The following is a 19,953-nucleotide window of genomic DNA, read 5'->3' on the forward strand; positions in this document are numbered from 1 at the left end:
TTTACTATGTGTGTGTGTGTGTATATATATATATATATATATATATATATATATATATATATATATATATATATATATATATGGCTGCTTTCCTCTTTTGGTGAACACCTACCACCCAGCTGTCACCCATGGTTCCAAGACGTTGTAGTATACACAGACCCACATTAACAAAATTTTCTCAGTGAGTAGGCTGACTCATGTTGAGGGTAACCTAAAGGACTCAAACTTATCAGTAAGATACTGATGTGTTTACCCCAAGTACATGAAGACTTCACTCATTGGAATGAGTGGATGAGAAAAAAAAATTGTTCCAGCAGTCATAAAGATAATAGAAGCAAGCACTGTAGAATATTTAGAACTGGTTAGATTTTGAAGAAGCCAAGATCATCCAATGCCTCCTAAACCATCACTAGTCATTTTGAATTTTGTCTTATTGCTGGACTTAAAAGATTTTGGAAGAGAAAGTGAGACCAAAAGCGTAAGAGTTTCTGCCCCACTTAAATCCAATTTATGTGCAAGTCAAAAGATATCACCCATACAATTTTATAATTTTACATTTTATTATTTCACTATATATTTTATTATTTTACTCCTTCTTCAGTGTCCCGTGGCAATGGACAAGCGATGAAGTGACAGGTGTGGATACACTAGGATTTATAGTTACAACCCAACACAGATGTGGCCCAGGGCACAGGGGAGTGATGGCAAACCTATAGCACACATGCCAAAAAGGGCACGCTGAGTCCTCTCTATGGGTACACCTGCAGTCTCCTGCCAGAGATAGTTACTAGAAAGTCAAAGGGACTCAGAACAGAGCTGTTCCCTTCCACCTCTCCATGCATCTGAGGATATTTCTCACTTCACTCACCCATCTGCCTAGGCACACAATGGAAGCACTTCTTCCCACCTTTGGTAAGGGGGAGGATTGAGGTAGGGGAGATGGGGCCCAGCACACTGTCTCTAAAAGGTTCACCATCACTGGCATAGGGTATTCTTGAAGTTATTATATTTTTGGCATGCTAGCAAGTATAACTTCCTATATTCCTACAAGAAAAAAAAAATAAAGAAGCATTTATTAAGCTTTGCTAATTACCAGATGCTTTTCTGGCCCAGAGGATACCAAGTCACAAATGATGTCCCTGCCCTAACATAGTTTACATTATAACATCATGGGTTGAGCCAGGAAGCAACATGCTTACAGATAAGCCCATAGTAAAATCAAAATCAAAATCGGACATTTTATTTGTATGACTTTTATCCATTTCCTGTACTTTACTTGCCAGATTTCAAATCTGCTGTGGTGGCAGAGAGTGGGAAAGGCCTTAAATTTTGCAGAGGTTTATGATCGGCACATAGTAGGTCCTTAATAAATATTTAACAATAGTATTATTGTTATCATTAAATTTTGGAATTAGGATAGATCTCTTAAATACAGAGATATTTTAAGCTTAAACTACCTTAGATAGGATAAAACTACATGGAAATTTGAGAAGAGGAGAGGCTACCTGGACAGATGAAACATTTGGTGTTTCAAAGAGCTCAAGAAGGGACGACACCGTTTTGAAGGGCAGGTAAAAGAGTTTCTAAAGTGGCTTCACCTTTTTGATCATTTCTCCAAGGTGTGCTGTGATTTCTCCCAAGTCTCTCCTGACATCTGCCTTCATAGTCTCTATCTCTGCTGTTTGCTCATAGCATATTTTTCATACTGAAAACCAGCCAAGATCCTCATTTCATTATCATGGCTGAAATGTGGGTACTTCATATCAAACACAGATACATGGGAAAAATGTTATTTTGAGTCAGTTATTTTGAGTGCTTAAAAAATCAGGCATTTGGGGCCCATAAATATTCATGATTGCAAATCAAATATTACAGTTATCATCCAAATTATGTGATGCAACATGCTTTAGGAAGAAAATTGGGAAAGAAAGACTTTTCAGTAGAATTTTCTTCATGAAATGTGTACTTCAAAAAGGCAGGACAGGATCCAAGGGATTTAGAACCTTCTTGAACTAAGAATAAAGAAACCACATCTGTCTCCAAAAGTCCCTGTTTTCTAAGAAGGGATAGAATTTTGCTTCTGTCAAGAAAGCTTTTTCCCAAGAACATATCTGCTTTCTCACTCTCCACAGCCAGAGCAGAGTTGAAATCTGGCAAGTAAAGTGCAGGAAATGGATAAAAGTCATACAAATAGAAGGTTCAATTTTGATTTTGATATAGACTTACTTTGCAGAAGGAAGAAGACTACAATCCTAGTCAACATACTCAAGCTTTTAAAACAGCAGTAGAAAGCTCAGTCTACACAGGCAATTCAAATCCACTGTTGCAAACTGGAGTAACAAAACCAACAGGCGAGACAGCTTGTAGGCTATTGAAGCAGGTTGTTTCTTTGGAACCTCTGGCTTTCTTGTTTGGATTCTTAGGTTTGCATCTAATCATAGACTCACTATAAGGTGAGCACTCAGCCAAGGCGGGGCTTTATGCAGGAGAAATTTCCTTGACCTCCTCTTATCTAGTTTCTCCCCTCCTTCCTTCTTTCAAAGGCAACAGTCTCAAGTCAAAGAATATTTCTTCCCTCCTTGGACTAGCACTTACTGAAAAGTACATGAATATCAATGTCCCGAGATCCTCCCCTCTGATTTATTCAACTTGATCCTCATCCCAACCCCATCTGTTACAGTGAATATATATATATGTATATGTATATATATATATATATATATTCCTTGATTTGTTTTGTGTATGTGTGTTGGGGAAGGGTCCATCTAGGATTAGTTTCTTCCTGCAGGGGCTCCACTTTAAGTAATACCAAACAATTCTCCACTATCTATTGCCGTAGGTGAAATAAAAATCAACAGTAACAACTGTGGTTTCAGATTATTTTTTTGCTCCTGAGTTAAAAGAAAATGTAAAAATATAAAAATGCCATTTTAAATAGCTGTGCCACTCCATGAGTAAGGAGTAGGGGAAAATAATGGGGGAACAACATTATATTACAAACCTTTTCAAGGGTAATCAATCAATGATCCAATATTTATTAAACATTTCTATCATCAGGGACTGTGCTAATTGCTAAATGTTCAAAGAAGCAGCAAAAAACCATTATCCTCAGGAATCTTACAACTTAATAGGTGAAGAACCTCTAGTTCAATGTCAGAATCTTAAGATCTCTTGGAAGGAGGGATTTATATGGAGGAAAATGTTCTAGTGACACAAGGATGTTGTGCTATTGTTGTTTTCTTATGGGAAACAAGGACCATCTCTCTGGCCAGTAATTGTAAGCCGGTCTTCCTGCTTAAGGAGAAGGTGAGAGATTTTGTGTACCACTCCCATCTTTATGTTAGCATATGTTAAAGAGAGTAAAGAGTCCCTACTTTATATGAACTAATCTGAGAAGGGAAGACAGGAAGTAAAAGAGTCAAAGCAATTTGAGGTAAAATAATACAAATGACAAATGGTTGGAGAGTGGAAGAACATAATACCAGCAAGTAAGAAAAAGAATAGAGAATATGAAACATTAGGACTACATAATAAGTCTGATATGTTTTCCAAGTAGAGGAAAGTTTTACCTTCTAAAGAAGGAATGACACTTTCTATTACATGAAACAAAATATTTTGAATGAGTTCTAATGTATTTAGTGAAAACTGTTGCTGGACTGAGGAACAAGAATTACTCATTAGAAGGGCACCTAAGATTGCAGAATGCCCTGACACAGCCCTTTAAATTGTTTATATCTCCCAGGATTACACATCTAAGATATGAAGACCTTCCCCAGACAGATGAATGGTGCCAACTCCTACCCACTTCTGGTGAATCATGTGAGGATAGTATATATGACTTGAAAAAAAATTGGAAAGAATCTTTAGGGAGACGAAAGTTCTGGTCAGGAAACCAAAGAAATTGGCATCAAAGGTGTTATTTTCTTCTTTTATTCAGTTGAAGGTTAGGACATTGGAAAAGAAATGGAAAGTGAAGTTTGGCTCTAGACATTATTTAAACAAGTGACATTTAGATGATGGCTCAAGCTACTAGAGTGATGGGCTTTTTGGCTAGGGAAAAGGTGCATCTCATGAATATATTTTCCTAAAGATGGATAGATTTGAACATAAGGGTTACAAAATGAAAATGAAGGTAGAAAAATAAGTCTGGATATAGAGACTATCAAATAAGCTAGACTAAAGCCCAATGGAAAAGGTACCCACTAATGTGCCAGAAGAAGTGATTTGGAAAACATCTTGTAAATAACTCACTCATCCTATCCCCAAAGCCCAGAATTATGAATTATGAAGTCAAGTTCTGATTGAAGCCATGGAGTTAAATAGAAACTCACAGGTATCCTAAAGAGGCAGAGAAAAGATATCAAATAATAAACACCGAAGAGAAGACAGAGTTGTTTGGATCTCAGAAACTGCCAAGTCCAACAGCTATGAGGAATTACATCTACCAGTTATCATTCTGTCTACTTTTAAAGACATCCAGTAATGGGAAACACAATAGATCACGAGGGAAATCACTCCACTATTGGGCCAATACTCTTAGAAAGACAGCCTGGCTTGGAGTCTGAAAATCTGTGTTCAAGGTCTAACTCTAACTCTTAATAAGCATCTGATCTTGATTTACCTCATTGAACTGGAGTTTCTGGCTCTATAAAATGAGATTTTCATTGCCTGCCTTAGAGTTTCAATGAGGAAAGTATATGGCCCATTTTAAATAATTATATAAATATAGACAATTATTTAATAAGAGTATACCTTCCATAGCATTTCAGAATAGATAGAAGGATAGATAGACAGACAGAGAGACCATTGGATACTAGGGATATCTGTATCTCGAAGGAGCGCAATGAGTAAAAGAAAGTAGATAAACTCACATGTATGGAAAAGTTTCTTGGCCATACCTTGGCCTTTCTAGCTAGACTTGGACTTAGAGAGAACAACCAATTAATCAACGGGAAGGACTTATGGATATGAGCCGAGCCATAACTCTGTGCATGACTCATTGGTTATTCACTTTCTAAAAACCAAATCAACATTCATTCTATCACTATCATTTAAGTGGAAACAATAACGCAGTTTAATTTCTTGGGTGTTTGCCTGTCCTATATCCAATGTTTCTCTTCCTGAATGTTTCTGCCTGAGGTTATGAAAATGAAAATTTACAGAAAGAAGGATACATTTTGGTTTCTGAAAAACATGATTTTTTGTAATCACACAATCCAACCAATAGATAACATTTAGCTCTCCAATTGAATATTAATATTCCTTTAAATTTAGCTATGGAATCATTTCATAATTACATCAGAATCTACTGTGATCTTAAACAGTATTTCAGGCTTTTCCCCTCTTTGCTCTCCCTCTCCCTTCTCTCTCCCATGATGTCTCTCTCTGTTTCTCTCTGACTGTGTCTCTGTTTTTCTATCTCTGTTTGTCTCTCACCTACTTTCTTAAACTATGCTCTGAATGTTGCCATATTTGCCAACAATTTTTAGTAGTAATGGCAGGAGAAGGCTGACAAGTAAAGATATTTTTCTCTCTCTTTTGAATTTCCCACTGACACAAGTCTCCCTTCCTGGCACATGGTTTCTGCTTACAATCAGCTTTGTAGAGGCTTTGCCTTGAAGGATTTGCCATTCTTTATTGATAGAAGAACAGAGCACTGAGTCAGCTATGGGAATAATTTATTTGATTTCGCAAAGCTGCCATTTTTTATAAGGAAAACTTCACAGAAAATTAAACTCATTAAAGAAGCACATCAAATGTTTTTGCAACAAAGCAATTTAGGAAGGCTGTCTATCCAAAATGATGGACAGCGTTCTCCATATAAAAGGGGGAGCACGAAATTGCCTTCTGTTAGAACTAGCTAGTGAGTAGTATCTCTTGTGGCTTAATAGGAAATGGATGCTTGAGGATTAATAGGAAGATCTAACAACCTTTTTTATTTTTATGCTTCTATGTCTAAGAATTCAGGGAAAATTAGAACTTAAAATTAATGCAAACAAAATATATATTTGAGGGATCATTTCCTTCCCTAAATGACTTTAGCAAGACAGTTTCAAACTCAACCAAATACTTCAGAGTAAAGGATGACTTTGCTCGCCTCATCATAGACAAATGTGATGGTGGCAAATTTCTAGGAATGGTTTCAAATGAGAACATGCAACCAGAGTGTGACCCAATTAAGTGTCATTGTTTAAAGGACCTCTGCTCCATTTCCAGCACTGTGCTAAGTGCTAAAGGAGTTTCCATCACTCTTCCACTCCAATCCTTTGCAGTTTTCACTGGGAGAGTATATTCAAGTGTGATCAAGGGATAGAACAGCCTTCGAGATCATTTAGTGTAGGAGATCTTCACGCGGGGACCATGGACTTGAGAAACACCCACATGCACACATATATGTAGGTAGACACACATACATATACACAGACATATAAAGTAACTCCGACTACTCACTGTTAGGACAAATACTGAAGCTTAAATATGGTGGTCACCTGATGAGAAGTCAGAAATCATTGGAAAAGACCTGATTTAGGGAAAGATGGAAGACAAAGGGAGAAGGGGATGACCAAAGAGGAGATGGGTACACAGTATCATGGAAACAAAGAACACGATATCGAAATACTTCCTTTGATAGTGAGGAATAAAAGGGCCTGATGTGCTCTGGTTTATTGGGTCACAAAGAGTCAGACATAACTGAATGGACAACACCACACACACACACACACACACACACACGTACACACACGTATATGAGAGAAAAGAGAGGAATGAAGAGGGAAAGGGGGAGAGCAGAAAGGGAAGGGAGAGAGAGAGAGACAGAGAGACAGAGACAGATACAAAGAAATGCATTAGAAATATGTTTCTTTTTATTCATTTAAAAAACATAATTCTGAGAAGGAATCCATAGACTTTTCGAGATCCAATCATACATCAAGGACACCCTGTTCTAGTCCAATATTCTAAGACTCAGAAAGGTTAATAATCATTCTAAATTCTAATTTGTCATAGAAGTGAAGCCAAGATTTGATCCCACGAAGTCTGACTTCTTATCCAGAGTTTTTGTCTTACTCGACAATGGGGATGTCTGACTCCACAATGATTCATACACAAAGTAATATGGTCAGAATAGTAGATTTGTTTATTTAGGGCTAACTAATCCACCACTATTTCAAGAATGAAGCAATATGGTGGGATATATTTTGAGTTGCTCTCATTGGGGAACCAACATTTCTGCTGCACATAAAGGCCTCTTGAACTCTCCAAAAAATGTAATCCAGGATATGATGCATTAGATATTGACTTAAGAAGACCTGAGTTCAAATCCTGCATCAGTAACTATTTATGTGACCCTGGGGAAGTCACTAACCTGCATAAACCTCAGTTTCTTCATTTGTACAATGGGGCTTTGAACTTCCCTCATAGGATTGTTTTTATGATCAAAAACGAAAACAAATATTTCACAAATTTTAAGGCATTATACAAAAGCCGGATATTATAACGATATGCTTTCTCTTCATTTACTCTATAATTTACTGAGTGGCCACTCAAAATGTACATAGCATTAGGAATACTGTTGGAGATACAAATGTAGGCACTCCTTGACCTCAGGAAGGTTACAATTCATAAAACAAAGGGGATACACGCCAAAATAACTGTCACATATTAAGACCTACTTTGTGCCAGAGTCTGTTGTAGGTCTTGAGGATTAAGTGAGATAATCTGTATATATACTTTTCAAACCTTTAAGTAGTATAAATCTAATTATTAATCTTGATCTTCCTCTTCATTAGGATCCCTCATTACTACTATTACTAATTTTACTACTACTACTGCCATTGCTGCTGCTAATAATTATAATAATAAGAAAAATGAGAGTTTCTGTCATGAGATCACATTTTCTCAGGAGACAAACACATACCTCATCACATGCATGTGCCTGTACACGTATATGATAAGAGATCACAATTGCATGGAGCAAGGTGTCTTCCCTTCTGAGTGAAAAATTACTCCCCAAGGAAAAATCCTACTATGGCTTCCTATTGATTTTGAATTTAAAAAACAAACAAACCAGACTTCTTAGGTTGGCATTGAAGCTTTCATCAATGAGTCTCCTGCCATTGTCTCCAGCCTGATTTTGCTCTATGTTCACACACACACACACACACACACACACACACACCCCATGGAGGCAAACTAGTGATGTTAGAATTCTTTGATTATGACTGACTCTTGTCTTCCTCAAGGCATTCCTTCTAGCTATTCTCCCTCCGTACATGGGGTGCACTTCTAATCCCTATTTGTTTGTGTCATTCCATCCCTCCCTCTCTAGTTAAGTGTTACCTGCTCTTTGAAGTCATCTCTCATCTCACAGATTCAATAGATCAGCTATAAAAACAGGGTTAATCATTGGAATTCTTAAATATGTGTAGACGTGATGTTTTCCTTTGACAGCCTGTATAATCCGATGCAACCCATTTTTCATAGAATCGTTAATTAGCACATCACCACTGCAAATAGGCTAGTGGAAATTTCCCCTAATGTGAAAAAAACTTAGGTTTTATTATACAAGGGGGTGGTCCAAGGCTGAAGCTCTATACCTTTGGATGGAGCTTCCTGGCAGCCTTTGACCATATCCTTGTGACTTATTAGACACTGAAGGACATAATCATGTCCTTCCATATGGGGTCAGGATTTCTCAGCCTTGATGGATGTCCCAGGATCATGAGTATCTCCCCACTGTAATGACCAGACTAGTTTCCATGTAGACATTTGTGTGTGTGTGTGTGTGTGTGCATGTGTGTGTGTGTTTAGTGTTGCATCTGTCCATGATAAGTAGAAAACAAAAGCAAATATAATCTGAATTAAAAGGGATAAATGGGGAAACTACACCTTGCTAAAGGGAATCATAGTCAATGAAGTAATCTAATAACCAAATGTATAAATATGTACCAAATGTTATAGCATCTAAATTCTTTTTTTTTAAGCCCTACCTTCCATCTTAAAATCAATACTGTGTATACAGCCAGGAAGTAGCTGAGGCCAGATTTGAACACAGGACCTCCCATCTCTGGACCTGCCTATCAATCCACTGAGTCACCTACCTCCCCCAGCATCCAAATTCTTAAAGGAAAAGTTAAATGAGTTTCAATAAGAAATATAGTGAATCTGTAGTAGTGGGAAGAACTCCTATTTCCTCTCTCAAAGATAAATAAACTTAAACATAAAATAAATAAGAAAAAGTTAGTAGTTGAATAGAATCTCTTAAAAAAAAAAAAAACAAGAACAACCTTACCTTCTGTCTTAGAATGGACACTCCGTATTAATTCCATGACAGATGAGAAATAAGAGATAGGCAATTGGTCTTAAATGACTTGCCTAGAGATACTTAGCTAGGTAGTGTCTGAGACCATACTGAGTTGAATAAATCATAGAAAATGCAGATATGATAAAGTTCAGGAGAAAAATAGATGGGAATAGAAAGGACTAAACTTTTTTTTCTCAGATATCCCTGGCACCTTCACACACACACACACACACACACACACACACACAAGACCATGTATCGGGGCATAAAATCCTCAAAACTAAATGCAGAAAAGCAGAAATTTTGAGTCAATATTTTGCAGCATATAAGGCCAAAAATCACATTAATAAAGGACCATAGAAATATAGAATAAAAATTAATTGGAAATTAATCTCATCCCAAAACATATGTCAGAGAAATAAAAACAAATGATAATTTCATTAAAGAGAGTGACTGCAAGGAGAAAATCTTCAAAACTTTGTGGGATGCAGCAAAAACATTATTTAGGAGGAAAGTTGATTTCTCCAAGTGAGTATATCCATAAAAGAAAGATCAGATAAATTAATTGGGGACAAGACTAAAAAACAACAAGTAATTAGACATTCCCAATTATATACCAAAATGGAAATCCTGAAAATCAAAAGAGAGATTAATGAAATAAAAAACAAAATTAAAACATTGAACCAATTTAAAAACCCAACAACTAACAGCTGGTTTATAAAAAATAACATAAAATAAATTAACCTTTTTAAATTTCATTTTAAAAATTAAAGAAGAAACCCAAATGACTAGCAACAAAAATAAAAAGGGTGAATACATCACCAATGAAGATGAAATTAAAACAATAATCAGGAGTAATTTTGACCAATCTTATGGCAGTAAAACTGAAAATCAAAGAAAAATGGACAAATACTTACAAAATATGTTATTCAAATTGACAAAAGAAAAATGCAATACATAAATTATGCTAACTTTATAAAATGAATAAGTGATTGGTTATCTCCCTAAGAAATAGTCTCTAGGACCAGATTGATTTACAACTGAATTATACTAAATATTTAAGGAAAAAAAATAATCCCAATACTACATAAGTTATTTGAAAAAATCAGTAAAGGGTCCTACTAAATTCTTTTAATGAAACTACTACCTATAACAGTGAGAGAAAAACAGAGAAAGAAAATTAGGACCAATTTCCTTAATGGCTCTCAATGCAAATGTTTTAGATCAAATACTATCTAGGTGATTATAGTAATATATTACAGAGATCATATACTATAATCAAATGGGAATTATAACAGAATTTTAGGGATGGCAAATTAGGATAGGACAGAATAGGATAGGATAGGATATATAATTAACATAATATAAATCAACATAATTGACCATATCAATAACAATAACATCAGAAATCATACAATTATTTCAATAGATATAGAAAAAGCTTTAGAAAAATACAAAATATTTCTCTTAAAAAAAAAGAAAGCAACGATCAAAAGAACCTTTGTTTTAAAATAAGTATTATCTATCTAAATATAAGGACAGGTTTTATCTAGAGTGAAGATAAGCTTCAAGACTTCTCAGTAAGATCAAGTGTAGCAAGGATGCCCATGATCAACAGTAATATTCAATATTATACTAGAAATACTAGCAATAACAATTTGAGAAAAAGAAATTAAAGAAAGAAAAATAAACAATAAGAAAAATAGAACTGTCACTTTATAGATGATATGATAGTTTACTTAGAAAACACTGGTGAATCAACTAAAAACTTGTTGAAACACTTACCCTGCAAAGTTGGAGGACATAAAATAAACTCATAAGAATCATCAGTATTCCATATTTATTACCAATAAAATCCAGCAGCAAGAAATGGAGAAATTCTATTTAAAATAATGGAAGACAATATAAATAGCTTGAGATTTTACTTGACAAGAGAAACATAGAAATTATAGGGACACAATTGCAAAACACACTTCACACAACAGAAAGACCTCATTAATTAGAGAGATATTAATTGCTCATAGGTAGGCTGAGCCAATATAATAAAATAAGAATTCTACCTAATAAATTTATCTTAACAAATTTATTTCATTAAATTTATTTTTAAATTAAAATAAAATAAAATAATTGAACTAATTAAATTAATAAATGACATTAAAATACATTAAAATATTTACCCAGTGTTATATCAGGAAAACAACCTAAATTGTTTATAGAGATTTAAAAAAGAGAGAAAACGTATGTGGAAAAAAGAAAAGGTCAAGAATATTGTGGGATTAGTGTTAAAAAATGAAGGAAGTGTAGCAATAGCAGAAAAAAAGATTTATTCTTAATGCTGTATCATTTTTAATTCTAATACTCTTCTGTAATATTTTATGTTCAAGCCTTTTCTTCATCCCTTTGCTCTAACAGCCCTAGGAATACACCACCTATCCCTTGCCCTAAAACAACCTCTTATATTGGAAAATTAAGATTGAAATTCTTGAAGTTATCTTTATCAGTAAATCAGTCTGACTCCAACCAAGTATGTACAAGAGCAGCATGTTCTTACCCTTGATGGACCCATTAGGATGAATGATGGAAGACAATCTTAACCAGACCAGGGCCTAGAAAATTTAAGCAATCTTTATTAGATATCCAGCAATTAAAGATGTATTGGGTTCTCTAGGAGAGGATTGGATAGTATGCTTTGAAAATTGTATTTAAATAACTAGATTCTGCATGTTGTCTTTTATCACAAAAGGATATCTTCAAATAATTAATTTGTTGGTTATTGCTAACCTAATCAATAACTTGATTTTTTTTAAAGCTGGAACTCTGTCTTTCAGAATTTTTACTTATCACACAGATTTCACATTGTGTTACAAAGCAGTAATCCTCAAAACAATATAATACTGCATAATAAATAGTGTGGTGGATCAATGAAATAGATTAGGTACACAATACTCAGGGGGAAAAAAGACCATACTTATCTAACATTTACTATATGTACAAAAATTTTAACACTCATTTTCTAAAAATTTGCGGTCTAAATTCTGCCTCTCCTTCCCTTAACACTCCTTTCCCTTATATAGTAAGTAATTTTATAAAGGTTCTGCTGAAGCAATCATCCAAAACAATTTCCATATTGGCCACGTTGTGTTTAATTTTATAAAAATAAAAGAAAATTAAAACCTAAAAGAAAACAAAATGAAAAAATAAAATGCTTCTGTCTACATTCAGAACCTCTAATTCCTTTCTCTAGAGATACATAACATTTTTCATGTTGACTCCTTTGGAATTTTCTTGAAATGTTGTATTGCTGAGAAAAGGTAAGAAATTCACAGATGATGATTGTCCAATGTATCTGTTATTTGTTCAAGGTTTTCCTGGTTCTTCTTACTTTCCCTTGCATCAGTCCCTAAAAGGCTTTCTACATTTTTCTGAAGTCATCCTGTTCATAATTTCTTTAAGCAGAATAACATTTCATTATAATCACATACCACAGCTTGTTCAGTCACTCCTCAATTGCTGGACATCCTCTCACTTTCCAGTTCTTTGATACCACAAAAAATGCTATAAATATTGTTTTAGTACAAATTGGTTATTTTCCCTTGCTTCGATCTCTTTTGGATACAGACCTAGTGATATTCAGTGGATTAAAGGGTATACACAATTTTCTCTCCCTTTGGGCATAGTTAAGAACATCCGACATTTAATTACATTTTCTTAACTTCTTTTCCCCCATAATTTCCTCTGCTTTCTGAGTCGATATATTGACCTCTTTCATCCTCTTACAAACATATACACTCACCCTTCCCTCACCAGGGCTTTTGATATATATGTCTTTGATCCTCAACATTGAACCCAATAATAAACCGCTTCCCACTTAGTAATTATTTAATGAAATTTAATAAATAAAATTAGATCATATTCCTGAGTTTGACAACATCAGATATTATATTTATCTCTCATATGGAACATTTACCACCTGAAAAAGTCTTTTATAGTGCCTTCAATACCACTTCTCTGATTCAAGGCATAATTTACAGGTTGTATCCCTTTTGGTTGAGGGCTTGAAGTGATTATAGCAGATAATGATTAATGTCATTGGTCTGGGGACCAAGAAGACGTCACCATATCAAAGTACATAAGCTGTTAGCCACCTTCTACATTTCGAATGGGCACTCCTTCTGACGTAAAATATTACAGAGCTCTCTCTTGTTCTGGTTATTGTTGCTGTAGCCAGTATTGTTCTTTGTTGTTTAGAATACTCATCTCTTAAGTAGAAAAACACGTTTTCCTTGTAGGACTTTGGAGGCATATTAAATGTGAGAATACACGTAGAATCCTTTGCAATTTTAAAGCCCGATAGAAACGTCAGCTCTCTGATGAGGAGTCCATCACACATTGCAGATGCAATTTCCACGTGAGTCCAGAATAAGCACACCTGAGCAACATCTTTCTTTGTCAACCAGGCAAAACTGCACATTTTGGTATATTTTTTTCTCTCTCTAGCTAGAATTTATCATTGTCTCCCTTTTCATGGTCTTCTTGTTAACATATTAATACCAGTCTCTACCTTTCCTTGCTCTGATTGCTGGCAAATTCATATATGAGGGCTGCTCTACCATGAGAGGATATAAATTTAGTAAGGATAAATTAAACTATAGACTGAACTACATTGCAATCCTGGAAATTTTCTTAGTTTTATTCCAAATGTGATCATTGGTGTCAATGTTCCTTCCACTGTGTGTGTGTGTGTGTGTGTGTGTGTGTGTGTGTGTGTGTGTAGGGGGAGAGGGAATCTCAACCAATCCAGTCATAATTTTTTACCATTGAAAATTATTTAAAAACTTTTAATTTAATTTTTGGATATATTTTGTCTTGTCCAAATCCATTTCTCATTATAGCCTTCCATTTCCCCAAAGGATATCCATTATGTTTTTTTTTTCCTTCTAAGAACATATTTCTGATTCTCCTGACTTCATCACCACGCCATAGCTGACTTCTCATCCTGGTACATTTCCCCAAATGTGGGACTTTCTCCTCCTTATGTAATATTCTTCTATCCTACCAGCACCCATTTCCTAGGAATGAGTTCCCTACAAAGGTCTTTATTTAGGGCATGAAGCTAGCCCAATGATACTTCCTCCGCCCTCATCTGTGCCTCTGATGAGTACGCACACGCATGCACACACTCACGCACACCATATTCATCCACTTTTTGTGTGCTGTCTTTTTTTATTAGTAAGGGCAGGGCCTCTTGGCTCATACATTTTTTGTCCCAAGCACTTAGCCCAATGCTTGACACATAGTAGGCACTTACAAGATTTCTGTTGCATATTTTGTTTTTCTTTGCAATTCAATTTTTAAGGAAAAGTATTCAGTAAATATGAACCTATGTGGAAAATATGCTATTCTATGTAGTGTTTCACACCTAAACCCCCATTTCCACAAAGAATTCGGTTCTCAGGGATTATTTCTCACTTTCACTTCTTGTCATCCTTTTCATTTCCATGGCTGCAGTCCTGAGTTCACTGTGTGGTTCTGTTGCATTTTGCATCAGTTACTTTCTGTTTTTTTTTTTTTCCATCATATTCCTCATCATTTCTTACCTAAAGCCTATGGAATTCTTAGCCATATCTTTTTGTAAGTCATTGAAAAAACAACCATAAGACTTACAGGGCACATCTCTCTGCTTCTTTGGATAACGTAGGGGCGCCATTGCAGCACATAGAACAAATATATCCCTTGAAAGGACATGAATGTCTTTGTTAATGGTGTTTATGCCACTTAGCACATTCATGGCATATTAAAATGCTGTATTCTATTCATAGCCACCATTCATTTCTTTGTGGGAGGTCTGCTGTTATTATATTCTTCTCACTGTGACGGTCCACATTTCTCAGCCTACTAGCATCAATGGAAGGACATCAGTGTTAAAGGGAATTTTGCCCCAGGATGAAGCTTTGAAAATATGGTGCAATTTCTCCAGTCAGATCCAGACCAATTTTCGCCTCTTGTTCAGCTCATTGTCTACTTATATCACCTTCCAAAAGTGTGTGTGTTTCTCTGTGAGTGCAGGTGTGCATGTGTGCTTTCAGGTTACTTGTATGCGTGTATGCACTCAAAGATTAAAAAGACCAAGGAAGTGATGAGGGATGGCATTTAACCTCAGTTGTCATGACCAAGCAAAAGAATCCTCTTTTTCCAGTGCAAGTTTAATAATTTTGGTGGTATGAAGTATTACTACATAGATTCTAGGGTGACTGTCGCATGTTCTGAGTGCCCTTCAGTCTGGAGGTGGTTAGCAATAAGCAAATAAATCCTCCTCTTCTAGTAGTAGCATACACTGGCACAGAAGAGATACCCTTTAGATAATTAGAAACTACAAAACTTGATATGACAAATTTCCCCCAAATCTCTGAATTCAAATTTTAAGAGACTTTTCTAGGAACTGTGAGCTTGATATAGAAGAACATCTGCTCTCAACATTGGTACACTCGATACATAAGATTTATCTTAGGGAGTAGGGAAATCCAGATATTTGCTGTCCTTGGTACCACAGAACTCAAGAATATTCATCAGTCCCTATGACTATATTGGCTATGCAAATGAGGAAACTTTCAAAATTAGAGAGAGCCCAGTAAATGGTAAGTTAGAGTCAACAAGGACTATCAATGTGCTTAGAGTTTTGTTGATTTTTGTCATTTTCAGAGGAGGATGGAGAGTGGGGACTTTCTTCGATTCTAGCTTTAAAATGCTACCTCACTTGAACAAGAGCACACTTAGTTAGGACTTACTATATTTAAATTGTCCTTCCTTTTCCATGTTACAACATAGATTTTAATATTTGGGATATTATTTGAATATGAAGCTCCATTTTTACTAAAAATGCAGATCTCTTCCATTTCCTTTGTTTAGGCTTAAGAAAAGACAAAAATAACCGTTTTTAGTCACCTTGAAAGAAAATATCACAGTCAGCAGCAATAAAACACAGATGAAAAACTCAGAGAGAAGTAGATGTTACATACTCTTCATTGCTCTATAAAGAGCAGTTCTTTTCAAATCTTTAAGAGACTCTGTGGTGAAGATTATCGAGCCTTGTTTCTTTAAAGGTGCCCAAATGGTCATGGCTACCATTCCAGTGTGATGTATTAAAAGGAGGTCAAGATTCCCTTTACTTGGTCACTAGACCCAAACTAGTCAACACAATGACTTATCACAGTTCCCTTTTGTGTTCTCCCTAGTATTGATCCATGTGTTGGGTTTTGACTCTTGTTTCTTCTCATTTGGAAAATATATGTTCTTAAACTCTTGGGATGAAGCTGTGTTTGCTGCAAATCAAAATCTTTTTCATATCAACTCTTTCATGTCTTTCCCTTTCATTTTCTGTATCGAACCATTCTTACAGAAATGGTGGCATCTAGGAAAAGGAATTCTCCTTTGACCTGACCTCTGAAACCAATAAATGAGGAACTCCTGGGCCACCTTCTCTGGCTGGACTCCATTCAGAACCTTTTTCTCTCCTCTTCTCTGAAAAAGGTACTGAATAGATTATTCTACTTCCTTTGGACAGCATGTGCTGGACTTGGGCAAGGTGGACCATGCCAACCACAAGGAAGGAGAGTTATCATTGCTGCCATCTTGACAACAATATCATCTCAAAAGAGATGTGCCTTGGCTTGGAGGCCATTGCAAGGCGTCCTAGTGATGGAATGGGCCACACACTTCCAGGCACTGTTATTCTCTTAATTAAAGATTATAGTATGAGTTGGGATGCAGGATTATACTGAGCAGTAAGACAAGGCACTATGAAATTAAGTTGTTTTTTAGTGAGTCAATAATTAGTTTGCTCTATTCCAGGGATTAAACTTAGGTCTAGCCACACAAATAAATGAGGCAGCTGGATGGTCCAGGGAGTAGAGCACCAGCCCTGGAGTTAGGAATATCTGAATTCAAACCTGGCTTCAGAAACTTACTAGCTATGTGACCAGGAGTACGCCACTTATCTCTGCTTGCCTCAGTTTCCTCATCTACAAAGTTAGCTAGTAAAGGAAATGGCAAGCCAGTCCAATGATTTTGTAAAGAAAACTACCAATGAAGCAAAAAAGAGATAGACATGACTAAAATGACTGAATAGCAGCAATATTGTAAATGTTAAAGCATGACATCAAGGCTCGTTTATACATACATAATTGATAACAAAATACATCCAAAATACAATACGTACAATAGACATGTATGTGAACGCATGTAACAAATTCATTATATCTACTTCATATGCATAATGTATATGTATGTATATGCATATAGAAATATACCTATATACTTCATCTACATGTATTGTGTATTTCTGTATATGTATATATGCTAGCATTAGAGTTCCAGACATAAAGTCAAGTAGATTCATTTTCCTGAGTCCATTTCTGAGCACACGCATTACTTGTATGAACCTGGGCAAATTACTTCATCCTGCTTGCCTCAGTTTCCTCATCTGTTCCAATGAGTTGGGGAAGGAAATGGTGAACCACTCCAGAATCTTTTGTCAAGAAAACCCCAAATGAGTCACAGAGAATCAGACACAACTGAAAGAACCTAAAACATATATTCATTCATTCATTCATTTATACATAAATAGTATACAGGATTACACATAATGTGTGCCTACATGTATCCATGCATACATACACACTCATGTTTGTATGTATGTACATACATTTATAGACATATACATGTGCACATAGATGTATTTGCATGTGAACTTTATTCTTCACATCTAAGTGAAAAATTTCACATTGATCTCTATTCAATTTCTTCTGTCCTTTGAGTCGCAGTTACAGTGAACCAGACGTACACGGGGCTTATCATGTTTTGGAATATTTTATCAATGATTTACGAATCTACAATGTCTGATGAAGCCCAATCACGAGCTCAGTCACTCCTATTGCAAATGTAGAATTCGTATTCAGTGTAGGAGAGGTTTCTATTGTCATTTTAGACAGAATTTCTCTTTAGAGCTTGATGTCCTGCTTTCATTAACAATATATGAAAATGTCATTAATTCATGGAATTTGTATACTTGGTTACTTTTTGGAATGTAATTGTCTCAGTTACCTTTGAATCCATTGGCTTAATGGATTCTCTAAGTTCTCTAAGTAAATCATCCATTGCAAACTCCTTGAGATAAGGGACTGTTTTTTTTTTTTCCTTTTTTTCTCATCAATAACTTCAGCACTTAGCACAGAGCCTAATATATATTAAGTATTTAATTAATGTTTATAGAATCATATTAAAATATTCATTATAAGTAATCCAAGTATTGTCTGCAAACAAGGACGTCTCCTCTTTACCAAAAAGTTAAATCTTGGTTTCTATTTCTTGTGTCTTTTTATCATTTGCCTTTTCAGTAGAATGTAAAACAAAATTGGACCTAATTGCTTTGTTTATGTATTCATTGGTAATTCCTCTTATAAGTTTATATTTAAATTTTTGCAGACATTCATTAGGGATTTCTTTTTATCCCTAACCAACAGCTCTCTGATTAGTATGTTAATATTTTTGTGTCATTTGTATAATTTGATAGAATTTCTTCTGCTTTTTTAAAAATGTGGTATAGGTCATACTTGTTACTTAAAGCTGAAGGATTCCACTTTTAAGTCAATCTGGACAGAGACCTCCATGATCCCACCATTTGAAATTTACTTATACCTTGTTTCAGCCTCCATTTTTTCTCTAAGAGTAGTATATTTAGGTTAAATATTTCTTGGCTTTTTTGTTGTGTATTTTTTCTATATTAATTCATTTAAATCTCTCAACATTAAGAATTCATTTAATACTAGTGATAGCTGCTTTTTAAATTATTTTTCCTTTAATTTTACTTCTTTCATTAGTTTTCTTTTCATTTGAAAAATTGCATTTAAAATATTGTTTTTTTTCTTTTAAAAAATGGAACAATAACTTGTCTACACAAATGTATGACATTTCAAATAAAAAATAAAAGAAAAATAAGAAGATAGAAGACAAAAAAGTAATCTTTCAAAATAAAGATTCAATGTTATTTTCATTTCTCTTTCATTTTTTATTCTTTCCTTTTAAAATGGATAGCGTTTTTATTTATTATGCTACTATGGTGATGGAATTAATAATTTATTGAATTTCTTATAGTTGTTTTTAATTGCACACAATTTGCCCTTTATTTTGATATGTGTCAATACATGTTCTCAGATATATACATTTTTCTCCAAGAGTTGGTCTAGCTGAACCATCAGCTTTGATTTACTGTCTAACATCATTATGTTCCCTGTATTTTGGCATTATTTCTATGATTTGTTCTTTTACCAAATAATTATAATAAAGTAGAATATTAACATTTTGTTGTTCTACTATTATTCCAGTTAAATAATGGATGTATGATGAAATTTAAACAATATTATTTTTGCTTGAGGGAAAGGGTGTGATATAAAATAAATATAAAATAAATAAATATATATAAATAAATAAAATATAAAATAAATAAAATATAAAATAAATAGTAATAGTGGTGAGGACAATGATCTAATTATACTCTGTATTCTTTTATTTTTTTTATTTTTTTTACATTTATTAATATTCATTTTTAACATGGTTACATGATTCATGCTCCTCCTTTCCCCTTCAACCTCCCCCCC

The sequence above is a fragment of the Gracilinanus agilis genome, chromosome 4 (assembly GCF_016433145.1).
Source record: "Gracilinanus agilis isolate LMUSP501 chromosome 4, AgileGrace, whole genome shotgun sequence".
In the NCBI taxonomy this organism is placed as follows: domain Eukaryota; kingdom Metazoa; phylum Chordata; class Mammalia; order Didelphimorphia; family Didelphidae; genus Gracilinanus; species Gracilinanus agilis.